This window comes from Hemitrygon akajei, chromosome 8 (genome assembly GCF_048418815.1).
Source record: "Hemitrygon akajei chromosome 8, sHemAka1.3, whole genome shotgun sequence".
In the NCBI taxonomy this organism is placed as follows: Eukaryota; Metazoa; Chordata; class Chondrichthyes; order Myliobatiformes; family Dasyatidae; genus Hemitrygon; species Hemitrygon akajei.
The window spans coordinates 43,131,263-43,143,420 of record NC_133131.1 but is presented as its reverse complement, the minus strand read 5'-3'; positions in this window follow the sequence as shown (position 1 = coordinate 43,143,420).

Genomic DNA, 12,158 nt, shown 5'->3' with positions numbered 1-12,158 from the left:
AGATCAGAAGCATTCAAATCTGGACACCTAGAAAGTTACAAGAGGTCCAGGTAAGATCTCCAGAAAGCCACCTCACGAGTGAAGGGGCAATTCCGGGCTAAACTTAAGCCAATGAAGGATGCTTGGTGTGGCAGTTTCTCACAAAGTGAAATCAAGTGACATGGGTGGCAACAGGCCTTCACTTCCCGATGGGCTCAATGTCTTCTATGCTCAGTTTGACCATCACATACTCCCACATTCACTGATGATCCTGTGATTTGGGTCTCTGTGGCTGACATGAGGGCATCCTTCAGTAGGGTGAACCCATGGAAAACATTTGGCCCAGATGGAGTAGCTGACTGAGTGAAAGACCCGTGCTGATCAACTGGCTGGATTGTTCACCGAGATCTTTAACATCTCACTTCGCCACTTCGAGGTACCTAATTGCCTTAAGTAGTGTTACGAACCCGCAGGTTTCGTTTACTGTGGACTGTCGCTTTAAGCGCCTAAGTGTGGCGGGACTATGACGTCAGTCACAGGCTGTCACAGTCTGTGCTGATTAAAATACAGAGAGAAAGAGAGAGAGACGTAAGAGAGGAGACTGGACGGGCAAACTGAAAATTCAGCTTGTCACTGCTATGGTTTGGAACTTTTCGATGCCTGAAAGATTAGGTTAAACATCGGCACATGGTGCACAACCAATGAGTGACTGTTGCTTTGTATAATCCATAGGAGTGGATTTTGGAATATCCTGTGTGGGACCACTTGTGTAGCCCTTGCCTGGGACAGTTGTGTGGTAACCTCTGGAAGACGATATTCCTGTGACAGGTCACTTTCGGTGATAATTTGTATGTGCATTTGGAATGACACGATGGACACGATCTACGGCGGCTGTTATCTCGTTGTTTCCAGTGTGGAACCTGTGAAATACTTCGTACTTACCCTTTCTCTCCATTACAACCTGGATTACAAATATCTCTCTCCCATCATTTATTTTGTGGATTACTGAACTTTCCTGCTTTACCATCTCGAGACTCTGAGCCTTGTTCCCCCAAGCTCAATATAGTTTGGGGGCTATATTTACACATAACACTGTTAACTTTTGTTTATCTTGGTTTAAGTTACTATATTATAAGTAGTTACTAATAAAGATAGTGGTTTTAACATCAAAACCAGACTCCATGTGTAATCTATTGCTGTTGGTTTGTTTCTAAAACGTTACAATTTATAACAGTAAGCTTCAATTATACCAGTGCTGAAGAGGATGTTGGTAACCAGCCACAATGACTATTGTCCTGTAGCCCTTACATCCACTGTTTAGAAAAGTTGGTGATGAAACATATCAACTCCTGCCTGCGAAGTGACTTGGATCCACTCCATTTGCTAATTGGAGCAACAGGTCCTCAGCAGATGCCATTTCATTGGCTCTTTATCAACTACAGCTCAGCATTCAATACTATCATCCCCTCAAAACTAATCAATAAGCTTCAAGCCCGAGACTGCAATGCCTCCTTGTACAACTGGATCTTCGATTTCCTCACTTGCATATCCCAGTCAGTTCAGATTGGAAACAACATCTCCTCCACAGTCACCAGCAGCATTCGTGAACTTATCCACCCCTCCCCTCACCCTGCATCCGACTCGCTTTACACTTATAACTTTAAGACACTGTTTTGTGGATCCAGAACTGGCTTGCCCACAGAAGGCAAAGAGTGGTTGTAGACGGGTCATATTTGCATGGAGGTAGGTCACCAGTGGTGTGCCTCAGGGATCTGTTCTAGGACCCCTACTCTTCGTGATTTTTATAAATGACCTGGATGAGGAAGTGGAGGGATGAGTTAGTAAGTTTGCTGATGACACAAAGGTTGGGGGTGTTGTGGATAGTGTGGAGAGCTGTCAGAGGTTACAGCGGGACATTGATAGGATGCAAAACTGGGCTGAGAAGTGGCAGATGGAGTTCAATCCAGATAAGTTTGAAGTGGTTCGTTTTGGTAGGTCAAATATGATGGCAGAATATAGTATTAACGGTAAGACTCTTGGCAGTGTGGAGTATCAGAGGGATCTTGGGGTCCGAGTCAATAGGACGCTCAAAGCAGCTGCGTAGGTTGACTCTGTGGTTAAGAAGGTGTACGGTGTATTGGCCTTCATCAATGATGGAATTGAATTTAGGAGCCGAGAGGTAATGTTGCAGTTATATAGGACCCTGGTCAGACCACACTTGGAGTACTGTGCTCAGTTCTGGTCGCCTCACTACAGAAAGGATGTGGAAGCCATAGAAAGGGTGCAGAGGAGATTTACAAGGATGTTGCCTGGATTGGGGAGCATGCCTTATGAGAATAGGTTGAGCGAACGCGGCCTTTTCTCCTTGGAGCGACGGAGGATGAGAGGTGACCTGATAGAGGTGTACAAGATGATGAGAGGCATTGATCGTGTGGATAGTCAGAGGCTTTTTCCCAGGGCTGAAATGGTTGCCACAAGAGGATACAGGCTTAAGGTGCTTGAAAGTAGGTACAGAGGAGATGTCAGGGTAAGTTTTATTCACTCAGAGAGTGGTGAGTGCGTGGAATGGGCTGCCGGCAATGGTGGTGGAGGCGGATACGATAGGGTCTTTTAAGAGACTTCTGGATAGGTTCATGAAGCTTAGTAAAATAGAGGGCTATAGGTAAGCCTAGTAATTTCTAAGGTAGGGACATGTTCGGCACAACTTTGTGGGCTGAAGGGCTTGTATTGTGCTGTAGGTTTTCTGTTTCTATCTTGTTCTGGAGTGTACTGTAGCTAGGATGTTGCTTGATCCCGTAGCCTCTGCTATATCCAGTGCTCTCCATCTCTTCTTGATATTACCTGGAGGGAATTGAACTGCCTGCAGGGATCTGAGGAGGAAGGTTGTTTGCTGCTTCTGACTGTACATGATTGTGTATGATGCAGGATTTTCTTCAGTGCTCCTACAGAAGCTCCTAGGTAGATTGGAAGTCCGGAAGCCGAGACCCATTGGCCAAAGCACTGGGTAAGTTGGTGGCTCAATGTATGTGAGTCTGCGAGTCTACTGGAGGCTGGAGGCCTGAACGTGGCCTGCCCTGGGGTTGGAGAACTGTCTGTCTGTGTGGGTGTGAGGGAGGGAAGGGGCTTGTTTTGCTGTTGTTCTGTTGCTGTTGCCTGCGTTTGTTGCAGTGAAGAAGGCGAACCCAAATGCAGGACACAGGCACAGAGATGGAGTTAGGAAGCTTACGCGGGTGTGAGCGTCAAACAGCAAACGGGAGGGATCTGACATGGAGCCTTGACACGGAGGGACGGAGTTTCACAGGTAAACCTTGAAACTGGAGTAGAACTTAGAAAACTTATCTTGACACGGAGAGACAGGGTTTCACGGTAAATCTCAGTACTGCAGCAAAACTTAGAACACACGATCTTAAGCGGCCGAGAAACGTTAATTACCACACAGGCAAGACCAATGATCTGGCAAATGGTGGTTGTAATGTCGGAGTTCTTATGCTGCAGGCCCAGATGGAAGCCAGGTGTGCTGTCATCAAAGAGAATTAGGAGTTATTGGGAAATTAATGGTCAGAACCGTGGTCCAATCAAAGGAAATTATGAGAAAATAGGGAATTAACGATCTGGACCGTGATAGTACCCCTCCCTCAACGGGAGCTTCCAGGTGAACCACCGGGCTTGTCTGGATTGTCCCGATGGAAATCACAGATGAGGGAAGGGTCCAAGATGAAGGAGCAGGGAATCCAGGAATGTTCCTCTGGGCCGTATCCCTCCCACTACCAGGTACTGGAGGCCCCTGCCTCGGCGGCACACATCCAGTATTCGTCAGATGGTATAAGTTGGGTAGTTGTCAATGATCCGGGTGGGTGGAGGAGGTTCAGCAGGGGGGCACAAAGGGCTGACAGACACAGGTTTCAGTTGGGAGACGTAGAACGTGGGATGAACGTGCATGGATCTGGGCAGTTTGAGTCTGACCACCAAGGGGTTGATGACACTCTCAATCTCAAATGATCCCAGATAGCAAGGGGTGTGTTTCTTGGCTTTATTCTTAAGGGGGATATCTTTTGACGAGAGCCAAACCTTCTGCCCAAGCCAATAATCAGGTGCAGGAATTCGATGGCGATCGGCAATCCTCCGGTTGCGGTCGGCTGAGCGGAGCAGGCCTCCGTGTGCATCCTTCCAGAACTTGCAGCACCGGCGGAGATGGACTGGAACAGAAGGCACAGCGACGTCATCTTCCTGGGCAGGAAACAGAAGGGATTGGTAACTGAGGGAGCATTTAAAGGGCGACATTTCGGTGGTGCTGCTGACAAGGGAGTTGTGGGCGTTCTCTACCCAAGTGAGATCGGTGCTCCAGAATGATAGGTTGTTGGTGGATATGCAGTGCGGTGCTGCTTCCAAATCCTGGTTTGCTCATTCTGTCTGACCATTAGTTTGCAGATGGAAGCCTGACGACAGACTTACTGAGGCTCCAAGGGCTTATATATCTCATGATCATATATGTCCTTATTTAGACCATATCCTCAATACCTTGCATAACTAAGTGTCTGTCTAAATATCTCTTAAACATATTCACTGCATCTGAGTTCACTTCCTCCTTTTGGCTGTATATTCTGTTGTGACTCTCAACAAAAACCACCTGAGACACATGATACTGGTAGCATAGAAGTCTTTATTTGGCACACAGAAGCTGACAGTCTTTGGGGTCACTTTGGATAGAGGCTTCCTGGTCCAACATTATGTCAAATTTTTATATGTTAAAGAACAAAGGTAACACCAGGACAATTTCTATAGTGTCATGCTTTGTCTGAGATACATATAATATTCAAAAATCTAGACACTCACACCAACAGACCAAAAAATGATGTTAATCACTACTGTCTCTGAGCTGCATTCATGCATATGCAGACACTTCAAGTCAATGGGGTGTTTATTGCATTCATGCACATGCAGACATCTCATGTGAATGGATGTTTCCTGGTCTGCAATTAACCCCAAAAAAGCAGCTCTAGGAAGACCATTTTTTCTGAGCTGCATTTTAAATTCAATCTGCAATCCATATTCTGATCTGAAGACTTGTTGCTGTTAAAATTAATATTATTGTATTCTATATCTTCAGAATATGTTGTTACGAATTGTAACTTTTTAGAAACGAACCAGCAGCAAGAGATTTCACACTGAGTCCGGTTTTAATGTTAAAACCACTATCTTTATTAGTAACTACTGATAATATAGTAACCTCAAAGATAAACAAAAGTTAACAGTGTTATGTGTATATATGTGTGCAAATATAACTCCTAAACTATATTGAGCTTGGGGCAATAAGGCTTAAAGACTTGAGGTGGTAAAGTAGGAAAGCTCAGTCATTCATGGAATAAATGATGGGAAAAATATTTGTAATCCATGTTGTACTGTACAGAGAAGGTAAGTACGAAGCATTCCACAGTTCCACGCTGGTAAAACGAGATAACAGTCGCCGTAGACCTTGTCCGTCGTGTCGTTCCAAATCCACATACAATTTATCACCAAAAGTGAACTGTCACAGGCATATCATCTTCCAGAGGTTACCACACAACATACCCAGGCAAGGGCTCCACAAGTGGTCCCCACAAGATATTCCTAAAATCCACTCCTACGGATTAAACGAAGTGACAGTCCCACATTCGTTGTGCACTGGGTGCCGATGACCAACCCAATCTTTTGGGCATAGGAGAGTTCCAAGCCCCAGCTGCGACAAGCTGAAGCTACCGGCTTCCCCAGTTTCTCTTACCCTCTCTCTCTCTCTCTTACTGTGTCTCTGTATTTTAATCTGCACAGACCGTGACAGCCTGTGACTGACATCGTAGTCCCGCCTCGCTCAGGTGCTTAAAGCAACAGTCCACAGTAAATGAAACCTGTGGGTTTGTAACACATTCCAGATAACAACCTCTCTTAGTATGAAAATCTTCCACTCAGATCACTTTTAGAATTCCATTCACCTTATTCCTACATACTCTTGTTTTTGATACTCTGAGAAAGAATTGGCAAAAAGATTCTAACAGTCTATCTATGTTACTTAATATTTTTCTATAATTAATTGATGAATTATAAAATCGCAAAACAATCTAATGGCATGGTTGGGGTGACCTCTCTATAGAGATCTTTTTTCTTCAGAACTCATAGAGATCTGAGAATCAAACAATCAGTGAAGATTATATTTTCTGTCCAGAGAAAACTGTCTAATACAAGGCTTCCCAAGTTCCATTTCTGAAGATTGTCTGTAGAATGAATTTGATCTAAGTGAGAAATGAATGACTCCCTCTTCCCCAAACCACAGTATAATATCTTTAGCTTTGTTAGGCCTTGGAGACCAATTTGAAAAGAACCCACTGGGAAAGGACAGGGTACGTGATAGGAGTTGTTACCAGCAAATGAATGGTGACAGTTGTTGGTCTGAATGCAGCCTGGATGGTGTGACATCAGTGCTGGTCACCGGTGGGAAAACTATTGACATTTTAATGATGGAAAGAGTGTGCTAATGAGAGCAGCTTGGGCTTGTAAGGTTTGATTTCACCTGAAGGAGAAGACAGTGGCTTTTTTTGTGGGTCATCTCAGTATTGTTTCCTGGTGAAAAGATTTGACTATTATATCTCAGAGCAGGGTCCGTGAGAATTTCTGTAAAGTCAGTTTTAGTAACTCAGGTCTTTGGTAACCCAGGGACTTCGGTAATTATATCTGCATGATTATTGATTTTGACAGTCAATGCTGGGGGAGGGGGTAGAGGTTGAGGATGGTGGCAGGGTTATAAACTTGTCCTTGATGCAGACACAGTAGAACTTGTTTCCTGTTGATTCTCTCCTAAATTCAGTTTTATTGATGAAATGGATTATTAAGCAGTTTGTGCTAGTTACGGGTGAAACTACAATGCTTGCTTAGCACCAGTAACAAACATTGACATTCTACCCCTGAGCATGTCCAAGACTTGATTGACTCCAGCAAAGATTACTTGCAACAAGAGCAGGATCTATACTGGGCTCAACACATTGATGCAATCATGAAGAAGGCATATTAGAAGTTCTTCTAAGGCAGGCATGGGCAAACTACGGCCCGGGGGCCATATGCGGCCCGTTAAGCTTTTTAATCCGGCCCGCAGAACTTGATGAAATTATATTAATAAACCTTGTTAACGTTTTTTCCCCGCAATTCTGGCGTTTTCCCAATAGATGACGCACTCTATATACATTGACCTTTGTTGAGGTGCAGCGTATTATTCCACATTTTGAATAAGTTATTCACTCATTTTCCCACACTAGCCACACTGGAAGAGGCCGGCGCAAATGTGAAAAAATTCAGCGAGTCACTGGATGCGCTGCACAGAGAATTCTGCCGTCGCTTTTCTGATTTTGAAAAAATTGACAAGTCACTTCAGTTGGTGGCCTGTCCCCTGTCACAAGATCCTGAAACAGCACCAGAGGAGCTACAGCTGGAACTGATCGACCTTCAGTCTGACCCTGTCTTAAAAGAGGAGTTCAACTCTCTTAAACTGAATGACTTTTATGCTTCACTTGGTAAAGAGGTGTTTCCAAACCTCCGGAGGACAGCACAGAAGATGCTGGCGTTGTTCGGCTCGACCTATTTGTGTGAACAGGCGTACAGCGTCATGAACATCAACAAAGCCAGCCACAGATCCAAGTTAACTGACCAACACCTCAGATCCATCCTGAGAATCGCCACAACAAAACTAAATCCAGACTTTGATGCGCTGGCTAAAAAGGGAGACCAACAACACTGTTCCCACTGAAATTAAAAATAAATTTCTTCGTTGTGTTATGTAAAAAATGCATTTGAAAATATTTTTTCAATAAGCCTTACATGTTACATGTCATTTCTGTTAAGTGATGGACATGAGTAGTGCGCAGGTGCACATACGTTATCAAAATAAAAAATGCGCTCCAGATCAAATAACGCGCTCCGCATACTGGCGCGCTGTCACTGTTCTGTCCTTGTGCTGGTCGTTGTTGAGTTTTGGCAAAGGGGACAATTGAATAAGAAGGAGCAGGACAAGTAGACCTGCATCTCCTACCGTTTTTGAAATAAAGACAGTCAGGAGGAGAGTGATGATGATAATATCTTGAAGGATAACAGAATTTTCAGTGCTTTAAAATAATAACTGTTACTATTAAAAAAAGCTGTATTTTATTCATTTAATTTTCAGTGTTTTAAAAGTCATTTCAATAGCTAAATACCATGGGACTTCAAAGACAGATATTTTGTTGTAATGCATTTGTTCATTTTCAATTGAAATTAAAGCACATGTTTTCTACATATCCCATGATATTTTATTTTCTCTTATGAGGTGTATTACCAAAACAGTCCGTCCATCTGCTCCTGGTCTGGCCCCCCGTCAAATTTTAGAACACTTTGTGGCCCACAAGTCAAAAAGTTTGCCCACCCCTGTTCTAAGGCATTGTTGGAATTTGAGGAGATTTGGTAGGTCACCAAAGCTCTTGCAAATTTTTATAGGTGTTTAGTGGAGAACATTCTGACTGGTTGCATCATCACCTAACATGGAGGCTCCAAAACACAGGATCACATGAGGTTGGGGAGGGCTGCTGACTCTAGCAGACTCCAACACGGGCATAATCCTCCTCACCATCGAGGACGTCTTCAAGAGGCAGTGCCTCAAGAAGGCAGCATTCACCACTAAGGAACCTCACCATCTGTGACATGTGCCCTTTTCGTTAAAACACACAGCGGGGAGATACAGGAGCCTGAGAAGTTCAAAGTTCAAAGTAAATTTATTATCAAGGTACATATATGTCACCTTATACAACCCTGAGATTCATTTTCTTGCAGGCCAATACAGTAAATACAAGAAACACAATAGAATCAATGAACTAACTCACCCAACTGGATGGTCAACAAGCAATGTGCAAAATAACCCAAAAACTGTGCAAATACAAAAAGGAAATGAAAAGGAAAAAATATAATAATAATAATAATAATAATAATAATAAAGTAATAAGTATTGAGAACATGAGATGAAAAGTCCTTGAAAGTGAGTCCATAGGTTGTGGGAACAGGTCAGTGTTGGGGTGTGTGAAGGTAGATGAAGTTATCCCCTTTGGTTCAAGAGCCTGATGGTTGAAGGGTAATAACTGTTCCTGAACCTGGTGGTGTGGGTCCAGAACAATGATTGACCAAGAGCCCTATAAATGAATCTGAATTGGACATGAGGTGCACAAGAAATTAGGAGAAATTGAAAAAAGTTCCAAAAAATCCATAGCAGAAGTTGCCAATGAACTAGATTAAACTTCTTACAGATTTTCTGCTTTTGTAAAGGAAGGGATTGTTGCAAATACTTTTCAGACTGAAGTGAAAGTCGATAGGTTCTTGATCAGTAAGGGTGTCAACAATTACGGGGAGAGGGCAGAAGAATGAAGTTGAGAGAGGTAATAATTACCTCTCAATGGGCTAAATGGTCTTATAATTAACATATCACTATTAAATACATACAGATTTTTTAGTATGGGACAATTTTCACAAATAAAGCTGGAAAAAAACATTTGAAAGGTTATTGTATCTGCATCCTCAAGCTTTTACACATAGATACAATCACAAGCAAGTTGTGCCAGTGACTTTGCTTTCTCATATGGCCAAGGAGGGTCAGCATGTCACCCATCACTCCATAAGCCTCTACAGATGTTTTTCTGAAAGTATCCTTACCTATAACATCCTGGTCTGCTCTGGCAATGCAAATGTGCAGGGATGTAAGAAGCTGTAGAGAGTAACGGACTCTGCCAATACATCGCGGGAATATCACTCCTCACTAACGGTAATATTTACATTAGGTGCCGCCTCAAGAAGGCAACATCTATCATTCAGGTCATGCTATCTTCTTGTAGCTGCCGTTGGGTAGGAGATTCCTAATCCTGAAGTCCCACACCATCAAGTTTAAGAGCAGTTACTTCCCTTTAACCATTCGTTTCTGGAACCAACTTGGACATCCCTAATCACTACCTCAATAATAACAACACTGAGGCCACGTTGACTGCTTTGCACTACAATGGACCAGGATTGTTCTTGTTCTTAATGTGTCCTCTCTTGTTAAAAAAAATATAATTTATATTTTACTTGTGTATCTGATTCTGTAAGCCTGTAAAGATGTTGCAATTAAGATTTTCATTGTATATGTGTGTAGGTATAAATATATACTTGTGCTTATGACCATAAACTCAGCTTAGACCATATATGTCAAACTCAAGGCCCGCGGGCCAAATCCGGCCCGCGGTGGAATTATCTTTGGCCCGCGAGATAATATCTAATTACTATTAAAGCTGGCCCCAGTAATCGAAGCGCCTATGGCATATGATATGGCTAATGCTGAGTTTATTCAGGTACCAGGTTTTCAGGGTTTTTAGTGTTTATTCGGCAGTCTTCTTCATAAGAAACGGAATTTGTAAAGTGAAACACTTTGTAGTTATAGCAGAGACTGAGACACGTGAGACCAGGCTGAAAAAACGGAGGCAACGAAAGCTGCGTTCGCACACGTCTGACTGATCCGGCCCGCATGAAGCTGCATTTTGCTCAATCCGGCCCGTGACCTAAAATGAGTTTGACACCCCTGGCTTAGACTTTTATGGTATTTACAAACAATAAATAATTTGTTCTTTTTCATAGTTACCAAGTTGCATTTGTTCGTGGGCTCATTATGTGCCATGCCATATGACGTGCGCAGTCACAGTCTTTCCATGACCATGATTGTTCTGGGCATATTTTTCTCCAGAAATGGCTTGCCACTGCCTTCTTCTGGGCAACGTCTTAACAAGGCAGGTGTCCCGAGCCATTATCAAAGCTCCTCAGGGATTGTCTGCCTGGTGTCATAATGAGGACTTACGATATACACCCGCTCCCATGGCATTACTGAATTAATTTTGTTAAAGATTAGCCTTTTGCCTTTTTAGTTTTAAGTATTTGTCATAATACACTTGATTGCTTGATACGAGTGTTAACAAACAACTTGGTATAAACCCAGAAAGAAATACTACTGTGAATTCCAGTTTTTAATTCGTTACCCACTTTTGATGACTACACTCTTCAGAAAACACCTATGTTGAGTTTTAAATATATTTGAACTTTCCACTGAGTTTTAGTTTCATGATAAAAAGAAAACGTGTTTACGTTTTGAAATAGTTTTTATTGTATTAGTAATATTTTCATTTTGTTTTATATTTCCACTACTGCAATATATAGACATCAATAAATAGTGCTTTGAAAACCAAACGCTAAATTCTAACAGGTTTAAGTTTATTAACTGAAAACGCCTGTGCTATCTCCTAGCCACTTTAGACATGTTAAACAAAGTGAAGAAATAATAGCCCAGAACTTAGAGTAAAAGGCAGATACAGTAATAAGAAGCTTGGCTAGAAGTAAGTATTAAAGAGTGTCATGAAGGAGGAGAGATGGAAAGGGCTATTTGAGCAATTCCAGAAATATAAAAACTTGGCAGCGAAACACATAACTGTCAATTATGGAGCAATCAACAACTTTCAACTCAACATCAGCGAGACCAAAGAATAGTTTGTGGACTTCAGAAAGGGTAAGATAGGGGGACACACACCAGTCCTCGTAGAGGGATCAGAAGTGGAAAGGGTGAGACTGGGACCTAACATCTCTGAAGATCTAACCTGGACCCAACATATCGATGCAGCTACAAAGAAGGCACGACAGCAGCTACATTTCATTAGGAGTTTGAGGAGATTTGGTACGTCAGCAAAGACACTCGCGAATTTCTGTGGATGTCCCATGCAGAGTATTCTAACCTGCTGCTTCACCACCTGGTATGTGGCGGGTGGGGGGGGGGGGGGCTCTGCACAGAATTGAAATAAGCAGCAAATACAGAGTTGTAAACTCAGTAGCATTCAGGACATCTTCAAAGAGCAATTCCTTAAATTAGATTAGACTAGATGATTAGATTAGATTAGATTCAACTTCACTGTCATTGTGCCGAGTACAGATACAAAGCCAATGAAATGCAATTAGCATCTAACCAAAAGTGCAAAAGAATAGTGTTAGTTACAAAATAATTGAGAATAAAATGTAAGTGCTGCAGCATACAGATATAAAAGTACTGAGACAGTGCAATATGGGTGCAATACTGCTTAGCGCTGTGATGTGAGGTTCAGCAGGGTCACAGCCTCAGGGAAGAAACT